Below are 7,576 nucleotides of genomic sequence, written 5' to 3' on the forward strand. Positions count from 1 at the left end.
TGGTCACAAACCTCCATCAGTGGTCTTACACTTTTAAAATGAGAACATCGATTTTGTTGAGATAATTACATTAGTAACTGGTTTACATTTATGGTTACTGTGTATATGTAAAAAATAATTAGAAAAGTGGCCAACACCTTTATTTATGCTATAATCTACAGCAGCCTTAGACAGAGAGAAGGGTGTAAAGATTGAGGGTGCATAAATGCTTTCATACCCAATAGGGCCAAATGTCTTTACACCCTTTTATTGGAAAACAGTAGTAGAGCATGTGCCCAAGGATTCTTTTTGCTAAGTTATCAGAGCATAATCTGAGCGGAAGTTGTTTTATGATTTAAAAAAAAGTTTTGGAGAATTACCACTCAGTTTCAGCTCAGTTTCGGCTCCAAAGATTCCTAAAAAAAACTCCTTGTGAATATACGGTGGCACTCACACAAGTTTTCATAGGCAATACCGCTTCAGGAAAAGAAATGGCAATCTTTTTCCTGAAGTGACTTTGCTAGCGTTTTTGCAGTTGCTTTTTCTGTTCAATTTATGTTGCGGGTTTGCTTAGCTATTTCAGGTGTATTCCAGGTGGAATCCACTTGAAAACGATATCATGAGCACATACTCTTAGGCAACATTCATACATCCTTTTTACAACTGTCAAAACAGTCTGTTTTTCTTATATCTGTCATCTGTTTTTCATCCATTTCTGTCTTATCTGTTCTTAAAAAGTGAAGTAGTTAAACTGAACTTTTTCCATGGACACTCCGCAATCGATCAGTTCAAACAAATGTAAATTATATCTTTCATTTTTCATATATTTTGATGGATCTACATAGACCTGAATGATTGAATCTGATCTGAAAAAGGAGATGAAAATGGGATATTTTAATGGAACAGGCCACATAATAAAATCTCTCATATTTTCATGGTTCCATTAAACTCTATGGTTCGGTGTGCTGTTCATTTTAAAATTTGCCAGATAAACAGAAATGTGAAAGCAGAATAATAAATGAAGCATCATCGTTGACAATGGTACCGGATTTGCATTAGAGCCTATGAGCTTCAAAGTTTCCTTACATGTATAATTCTGTATGCATTTAATAAAACCTTTGTAGCTTGCTTTCTATAATTTACAATAAATATACCGCATACAACCTAGCATTTTTCATAATTACTTAAAAGTGACTGATGGTTTATCCTTGAGGAATGACATGTACTTACTACTGTGTGAGAGGTTCACTTGTGTCTTGTCAAAGTTTTTAACCTGATATTTGTAAGAAGTGAAAATGTCAACCGCCCTTTTAAAAAACATTTGTCATCCATCACTTCTCTAACATTGCACATTTTTTCCCAGAATAAACAGGACTGAATGTTCTTTGTATTATATATTTAAACCACTTTTTCTCCTGTGCAAATTACCATATGCAATGTACAGATAACATAATCGGGGAATCCTTGCATGTACAAGATCATTTCCTCTTTTTAATGGCGTAGCAATGTAAATATAGAATCAATTTGGCCAGGAAAGTAGGGCACAGAAAACGCTTCAATGATTGCATAGAGTCATAGGAATAATGTAACTTATATTATTATAATTAAGTAAATTACACTATTATTAGAATTGACCATATGGGTATTTTTCTTGGTATCTAACAGATACAGGTGCTTCAAACAAAAATAAAAAATATCATCAAAAAGTTAATTTATTTCAGTTCTTCAATACAAAAAGTGAAACTCATATATTATATAGATGTAAGAAGAAGGATTGGACGAGGGTACCTGTCCTGTGCCGGGTCCGGAACTGTCGGGGCTGTCTCCTCTGTTGTCCAGGGGAAAACTTAGAGACCCGGACCGACCTATGCATGACAGAGCAGAGGGCGTGGCTACTAGAAAAGAGCCTGAGTGCACAGGTAATCATACAGACCTGGCGGGAAGAGACAGCACGTAGCAGGGACAAGAGAGTGATCCCACTTCTGAGCACCGGAATAGCGCAGGCCTGCGCTCGTACTTCCCTGTGGTAACTAACAAAGAGTGTGGCCAGTATCCTGCCGTGTGACCACTGGCTCCTGCTACCCAAGGTGCCTGACACTCCGGGCCTGTAAGTAATGTGCAAGCCCCACTCTGGAAAGACCAGGTGACTCATCAACAACTGTGCTCTCATCTCCCGATGTACATCCGCCGAGCCACATTAGGCTCTATTAGTGTTGTGGACTTTGTTACACCCTGCGCAGCAGGTCCTGGACCAAGGAACCTGTTAAACATGGTGAAGACAAGCCGCTGCTGTCAGGATTCGTCTCAAGGGCACCTACAGCATGACACCTGACGCATCCCGCGCTGACCGTGTTGGCGCCTCCGCACCTATTGTGGACTATTCAGTCAAGGAGACATCAGACTGATAAGTTAACTCTTGAAAACTGTTGTTATCTCCATTATATACTTTACCCAATCCCGTATACCAAACTGTTAAACCCCAGTTTTACCTTACCTTCTCCCTGTATACCTTTGTTCCAGAAAACAAGTTAACTCCTGCTCTGTCTCCTGTCCATTACTGCATCCCGCTACCTGCTCACACTTGGCATAGTCGGCAGGATGCAGTCCAACAGCACAGAGGTGGCAGGGCAAGTAGTTGGGGGTGCAGCTGGGGAACCCCCCAGGTCCAGTATATCCCTGGGGGCCATGTTAAATAACCTCCCAAAATTTTCAAGAAGCAATACCCTGCTTGGGGACTGGACTCAGCGGGTCAGGGAAAAGATGAGAATGCACCCCATGACCCCCACGTTAGAGGCAGAGGTTGCCATGTTGGCTCTGGAGGGAGAGGCGAGGAATTCTGTCATACTCAGACCTCCTGGAGAGCGGGATACTTTTGACAAGGTGCTTCAAATACTAGAGGACATGCACGGGGACCCCACGGACGTAAGGCAATTATGCATCGTTTACTTAGCCGTGTTCAAAGGGAGGGGGGAGACTGTGACCCAGTACATGAACGTGTTACAGGAGATCCATACTGCAATTATCAAGAAAGACGGTGTAGGCATAGGGTCTACTGACGTAGTATTGTGGGATCAGTTTGTGACAAGCTTGAGAGATGAGCTACTGAAACAGACCTTGCGGGAGCGCTTGCAGGTGAATCCGCTATTGACCTTTCTAGAAATTGGGAGCGAGGCACACACGCGAACAGGAGCAGGGGTTGACAGTCCCGACAGGGAAGGTCTTGAGCGGGGGAGGTATCTATGACCATGATCACCGAACCAGGATGGGTGGAAGAGCTACAGAAAGAGATCCAGGAAATACGAGAAGAATTGTCTGAAACAAGTAAAAAACCCACAGCATCATCAATCTTGTTGGGATTAGAATTGGCCCTGAGCCCCGTAAGGAAATGATGATATCCCGCAGGGAAGAATTGCCTACATGCTATAACTACGATGACATTGGACATTTGGCTCGGGGTTGTGTATGACGGGAGGAACCCCTTTAATGCAGTCCGTTAACCTAGAAGGTTCCTTGGCTGGGGACGCCACTCGGAGCCTGAACAGGCAAAAAGGAGAATGAGAAGTCAAACAAGTCTTGTTTCCATGTGTCCTCTTGTTTGGGCCGAAATGGATGGCCGGGCGAGACATTGTTTGGTTGATACTGTCTCTCAAGTGACCACGATGCCTGAGGTATACTTCAGATGACATTTGCCTGAAACGATGCTGCCCGAATGGGGCCCGGTGATAAAGATGACGGCTGCCAATCATTTACCCATCCCAGTTGCAAGGGTGGTCTGAATGCAAGTTACTGTTTATAGCAAAGATCTGGGCTGGAAGGGAGTGGTGTTGACCGCAGTAGATGCAGGCATCGGTCATGCTGTTACTCTGAGGATGAATGTCTTGAAGTAACTGGGGAGCCTTCTTATCAATGAATCGACGGAGGTGTTCCTGAAACAGTGGAGCCCTCATACTCCTCAGAGGAGAACGTTCCAGCAGTTGATCCTTGTGGCCCAAGCTCAAGAAACCTCTAGTGATGGGAAATCGCTGGTAAAAGTGATCGTTCTAGCTTCAGCCAACCTTGTTTTGCCACCGGGCCAAACTGTGCTCACCCTGCCTGTCTGAGCTTGTACCCCCCTAGAAGGAGTCAACATTCACATAGAGCCAGCTTTGATGGAGCAGCTACCTCCAGGGTTTTCTTGTGGCATGAACATTAGCTACTGTGCACGACAGAGCTGTACAAGTGCGATGTGTTAACTTAGGAGAAGGTAACCTCACGCTTCCGCCCAGGAGTGAAGTGGCACAAATTTTTGGCATGCCAGAAGATTTGATACTATTACAAGTTGTTCAACTGATAGTGAAATCAGGAGATCATTGGACAGTTTCAGTGAATATGTCTACTGTATCGGAACCCCGACACCTACAGGAGGGGCACCGAATCTTGGAACAAATGCGCTCTGAACTCACAGAACTTTCACCTCAACAGGTGCAATGGGTGGAAGCTATGCTGGGGCGATATCAGGACGTATTTGCCTGTCATTATGATGATTTTGGTTACCGACAGATCCCACCACAAATGTACCAAGAGGTGAAGGGGATGCTTACACAAATGCTACAGAGTGGTGTTACTCAAGAAAGCCAGAGTCCGTGGGCCGCTCCTATTATGCTGGTGCAGAAGAAGGATTGGACCCTGTGTTTCTGTGTGGACTATCAAAAATTGAATGCCTGCACTGCACGAATTTCTTATCCTCTACCTAGGATTGAAGAGTTTTTTTCTGCACTTGGAAGTGAGAAATACTTCTCGTTGTTGGATTTAGCCAATGGCTATTGCCAAGTACTCATGTCCATGCATGACTGAGCGAAGACAGCCTTTATACTACCATGGGGTTGTTTGAATTTAATCGGATGCCGTTTGGCCTTACTAATGCCCCCAGGACCTTTCATCGACTCATGGAGAGGTGTCTAGGCAATTTAAACTTTGATGCCACTCTCATTTACCAGGACGATTTAATTGTGTATGCTGCCACGTTTGAGGAACATTTGCAAAGGCTGGAACAGGTGTTGAGTCGTCTACAGAAACACAGCCTGAAAATGATGCCTCAGAAGTGTCATCTATTCAACCCTCAGATTGAGTACTTGGGACATGTCATCTCGGCTGAAGGGGTGAGACCATCCCATGAAAAGGTCACAGCAGTACAGGAATGGCCTACTCCCAAGACTGTGATAGATGTTCGAGCATTCCTGGGGCTTACAGGGTACTATCGGCAATTTGTAAAGGACTTTACTCGCATTGTGAACCCACTGCTGGAGCTACTGAAAGGGGTGCCATCTGCTGCAAAGAACAGGACTATACAGTGGGAAAATCACCAGGAGGAGGCATTTTGAGCTTTGAAGATGGCTCTGATTGAAGCACCGCCTGCGCAGATTTCTCCCTACCATTTATTCTTCACAGCGATGGATGTCTGCATGGGCTAGGAGCTGTCCCATCAAAAATTCAGGGCGGAAAAGAGCGAATGATTGCCTACGCAAGCTGGTCCCTCCACAACACTGAGCGCAACCCCGACAATTTCATTCAAGCTGGAGATGCTGGCATTGGTGTGGGCCATGACTGAGAAGTTTGCAGAGCACTTGTCTGGGTCCAAAGTTTTGGTATGCACCGACAATAACCCTTTAGCTTACTTCGAAAATGCAAGACTAGGAGCCTGGGAGCAGAGCTGGGTGGCTCGGATAGTGAAGTTCCAATATAGAATTGCCTACAATAGGGAGGCTGAGAGCACTCACGCAGACGCCTTGTCCCATGTAACACATGAGAGACCTGGATCCAACCGGGACAAAGAACTGGAGGCTGAAGAAATCCCTGAGTTTCATGATTCCGCCAGGATGTTGGCGGCTACGCAGGAACAGATTCAGACAGCGTCCGGAGAAGGTTTTTTGGGATGACCCCATGATGAGTGGGTTCGATTACAAGAGGAAAATGGAGAACTCACCCAAATGAGAAAGTGGGTAACCCTGAAACAACTACCTAGTCAAAGAGAAAGAGATGCCCTGTCCCCAGGGACTCTGCAGATCCTTCGACAGTGGGAAAGGCTCCCCCTCAAAGATGGACTGTTATAACGGAAGATTCAGCTGCAATGGGAACTGGGTGTTACCTGGCAAGTGTTGATTCCCAAGGCACTGCTTCATAAGGTGGCCACAGAGGCACACAAAAGAGGAACCCATTTTGGACAAGAGAAGACCTTTCAGTGGCTACAGAAGCTAGTTTACCATCCTCAACTAAAAGCTGTGGTAGAAGAAGCATGTCGACAATTCAGAAGCTGTGAGTTAGCTAAAGCTCCTGAAGATCAAGCTCCCATGCAGACCATCGTCACTTCTGCTCCCCTGGAAGTGTTAATGATAGATTATCTGATGATAGGTCCAGCCTCCCTTGGATATGAGCAATGCCTGGTGGTGACTGACCACTTCACCAAATTCGCTGTTGTGACTCCGATGCGGGATCAAACTGCTGAATTAGTGGCACAATCCATTTGCAGGAATTTCATTCAAGTCTACGGCTGCCCAAAGAGGATCCACTCTGATCAAGGCACCTGTTTCCAGGGATGAGTAATGGAAGAATTACAATGCATTTATCAGTTTGGCAAGTCCCGTATGGCTCTCTACCATCCACAAGGAAATGGAGCCTGTGAACGGTTCAACCATACTCTGATTCCAATGTTGACGACACTAGAGGAAGATAGAAAGGCTCGCTGGCCTGAATTTGTAGCTGAATTAGTCTAGGTGTACAATAATCGAGTGTATCGCACCACTAAGTACACGCCATGTACCCTGCTATTTGGCTGACCAGGAAGAGAGATTACTGACCTGGAATTGGATCCAGAGGAGGACAACAGGAGGATGGGGGTGTCAACCTGAGTTTGAGAACATCGTCACGGCTGCAAACATTACACTGCCTCGTGCAGACTAAGTTTTGGGAACTTGAGCATACAGAAACAGCTCCCCTGCGTAGGAACAGCTCTTCCAGCCAGAGACTTTTTATTGGTCCAAAACAAGTGCCCTCGGGACAAGCTAGAGCACCGATGGGAGAAGACTCCGTATAGAGTGAAATGAAGAGTCAGCACCAAGGATCACATCGATGAAGTACAGTCTGAGGAGACTCTACTCGAGTGGTCCATTGGAACAAGCTACGTCCTTGCTTATCAAGAGATAGTTGTTGTTTGTGAGGAAGAAGAATTCCCTGATATACCACATGTAGGCGCAGAAGAGGGCCAGGCACCTGAAGTTCCAAAAGAAGTTGCTCCATTGGGTTCAGGCGTGTCCCCACCCTCACTTATTCAACCTGACTTGACTGCACAGCCTGATTTGACTACCTCATCTGACTTACGGTGCACTGAACAAACAACAGCCAGAATACCTCCCAACAGATACAACCAAGACAAATTTATTTGGCAACGGATCATTCAAGACAAAGGGAAATGCCAAAGCTTGCTACAAGAAATCTCAATCGTGGAATGGCGAGTGAAAGGAGACTGGGAGTGTAAGAAGAAGTACTGGACCGGGGGGTACCTGTCCTGTGCCAGGTCTGGAACTGTCGGGGCTGTCTCCTCTGTTGTCCGGGGGAAAGTTTA

Source organism: Ranitomeya imitator, chromosome 1 (genome assembly GCF_032444005.1).
Source record: "Ranitomeya imitator isolate aRanImi1 chromosome 1, aRanImi1.pri, whole genome shotgun sequence".
NCBI classification, from domain to species: Eukaryota; Metazoa; Chordata; class Amphibia; order Anura; family Dendrobatidae; genus Ranitomeya; species Ranitomeya imitator.